Source organism: Gossypium arboreum, unplaced genomic scaffold (assembly GCF_025698485.1).
Source record: "Gossypium arboreum isolate Shixiya-1 unplaced genomic scaffold, ASM2569848v2 Contig00193, whole genome shotgun sequence".
Classification (NCBI taxonomy): domain Eukaryota; kingdom Viridiplantae; phylum Streptophyta; class Magnoliopsida; order Malvales; family Malvaceae; genus Gossypium; species Gossypium arboreum.
Genome location: NW_026440312.1, coordinates 83476 through 86684, shown reverse-complemented (window position 1 = coordinate 86684; position 3209 = coordinate 83476). Strand labels below are relative to the sequence as shown.

The 3209-nt window shown below is 35.0% G+C and overlaps 1 non-coding gene across 1 annotated transcript; it reads left to right on the top strand.

Moving 5' to 3' along the window:
• The first annotated feature begins 482 nt into the window (after window positions 1-482).
• On the top strand, window positions 483-589 carry LOC128288289 (small nucleolar RNA R71). The gene has a single exon (XR_008278724.1). It is a non-coding gene; the product is annotated as a small nucleolar RNA R71 (small nucleolar RNA).
• Window positions 590-3209: the final 2620 nt, after the last annotated feature.

Sequence of the window (3209 nt, the reverse complement as noted above, 5' to 3'; positions counted from 1 at the left end):
GTTGTTGAAAACCTAGAAGAGGTTGTGACCTTTGAGTACCTTAACCACCTTAAGAAAAATCCAGACGATTCCTCCATCCTGGATTATAATTATTGCTATAGGGGTTATTTTGAGCTCTAGAATTATTACCTATAAATTTGACTTGCTCATGCTCTATGCTAGAACTGAATAGTGAACATTCTGAATTAATCATCCCCTCTCCATTTGGATTACATTGCACTACTAAATTCACCTACTTAGACAATTTCAAGCCATCAATTTTCTAACAAAGAAACTGCATCAATATTATAAACACTGGCTGCTTTAATTAGTTTCATTCTCATGACTTGCCACTGATTGTTATTCAATGTCATCTCCTTAATAAACGCTTGAGCTCCTCATGTGCCTTATTATTCAATGTTCTGCCAGCTGCTACATCAATTAGTTGCCTAGTCGAGAGATTCAAACTATTGTAAAAGGTTTGAACTTCTAACCACAAAGGTAACCCATGATGAGGACACCTTCTCAAAAGATCCTTAAATCTCTCCCATGCATCATATAATGTCTCCAAATCAATTTGAGAAAAACAAGAGATGTTGTTCCTCAACTTAGCTTTCTTAGCCAGTGGAAAGTACTTCAACAAAAACTTTTCAATCATCTAATCCTAAGTCATGATAGAACCTCATGGAAGTGAATTCAACAATTGTTTTGCTTTGCTCCTTAAAGAGAATGGGAATAACAGTAAGCGTATGATATCATCAATAACACCATTTATCTTGAAAGTGTTGCAAATCTTTAGAAAGTTAGCCAAATAACTGTAATCTGAATTGTGTTCTACTTTAGCTCAAAATTGTTTATAGTAATAGTTGGTTTGACAATACTTGATTCAGCTCGAATTATAGTAGGCTTAGCATAATCATACATAGCATGAGGAGCAAGAAGCTGTTGATTATTTTGATTATCATCCATCTCCACAGTAATATCCTTTTCCTCTTGATCATCTATTAAAATTTGTTGACTTTTTCTTTCTTTTCTAACTTTTCTATGATTTCTGCAAGTAGTTTTTTCGATTTCACTATCATAAACTAACAGTTCCATTGGGTTTCCTCTAGTCATAAATCAAAACAACCTATCAGAATCAAGCAAACAAAAAAAATAAATTAAAAACAAAAATATTAAAATAAAAATAAAACATGGTTAAATTAATAGAAATAAAGTTTCCCTAATATTTTAGTCCCCAACAATCACGCCAAAAACTTGAAGCAGTTGTAAACCAACTAAAAATCTGACCAAGGCAAGTGCACCTATCAATTAATAGTATAGTTATGGTGAGCAACGATATCGTTCACACGAAGACTAAAATTACTGTCTTTTTATTATTTAATTGATAAACTCGAGTGATTTATTGGTAACTAAAATTAACTAAATTAATTAAATACAAATGTGACAAATAACAAATAAGGAAAATAATTGAGTAAATAACTAATAAGTGAAACAATATCCAGAAAAGAATTTACCTAGATTTCATCCGTCATTATCAATCTAACTTGCGCAATTTCTTTATTTAGTATCTTGACTTATACAAATTCCTATATTATGCTAATATCTCCCTTCAAGAATAAGAGGAACTGACTCTAGGTTGATTAATTGAAATTTCTTTCCAATTAAAACCCCTATTATCTCCTTAACTCGATTTATGGATTTCCTTATTAGATTTGAATCTAATCTAATAGATTTATGTCATCCTATTTCTAGGATTGCATGCAACTCCACTCAATTACGCTAGATCTACTCTTAAAAAGGGTCTATTCCTCTTCTGATTTAAGCACATCAAACATGGATTGTAACACCCCAAACTCGACTTAGACGTTATGGTCGAATCCGAAGACGTCACAAAGAATGGGTTTTGAAAACTGAGTTGTTTCGATAAACCATTCAACTATTATAACTCGTATTCATTCATAATTATTACTAAAAAAGTGATTTATTTAATTCATTTGCCAAAACATAATTTACAACGAAAGTTTAATAAAACCGATACAATTTGGAAATCTCGTTTGTATTTTAGAAAAAAATTATTTGCATAAAATCGTCGTTTTCATAAAATGTTTTGTCGAAGCATGCAAATTATCAAACAAAACCAATATCAATAGTTAAAAACCATACAATCTCGAGAGCCCCCAGAAATTACAAACTGTCAGTTAAGTCTGAAATTTTAATAAAAACCATAATTGCTAAGCATGATCATGGTCACCGCTGAGTCTCCGCTGCACCAATCCGCCTAAGTTTGTGGATTGCCTGAACAGAATAGACAAACAGATGTGAGTTTTCGTAAACTCAGTGTGTAACCTAACAGAAATAGGGAGGAAAAACATTCAGAAATCTCATGCTCAGTCAGATACAAATACAAACTTATGTCCAATTCAGATACAGATAACAGAATCCTACCCCCATCCTCTACACACTATATCGTGCCATTACGACACATATTAGATAATATGCAATCATACTGCTATAATAAGGGTGATGATCGCTATACAGAACACTTCCTCCACATACAAATCCCACCCCAAAAATAGTTACAGAACATGCTTTACATGCTTATATATAGAAATAGACATACATTTAGTATCCTACACAGATCAGTCTATCAGAATATCATAGCATGCAAAATAGGGTTTGGTTAGCCCTTACCGACCTAATAGTAGGCCCATAGTCGATCAAAACGACCCTGCAACCCTAGGGAAAATTTCATAAATATGGTTCCACATGCCCGTGTGGGCCTACATGCCCAGATTGGCCTTGCCCGTGTGGCCCACACAGCCTGGCCCAAAACACACACCCGTGTGGCATGCTCGTGTGGGCCTACATGCCCAACTTGGCCTAGCCTATGTGGCTCACACCACCACACAGCTATGTCTTGTGCACAGTTGCCCCTTTGTCAAACACACGACCGTGTCTCACACATGGTCTACCACATGGGCGACCACACGCCCATGTGGTGTCGACAGTAGGCATTTTTGGCTTTCACCGAAACTTTGTTTTTTGCATTTTGGGAACACACCTGGTATTGATTTGATGAGAAAACTATCACGAGCCTTTAAAAACCTAAAAACAGAGTACCCAACATCGATTAAGCAGATTGGTTAACAAATTCGAAATAAGAACCAACAAGGAACTGACTTACCACTAATGACAAATCGCCTCTTACGCGCACTAAACCGCTGAAG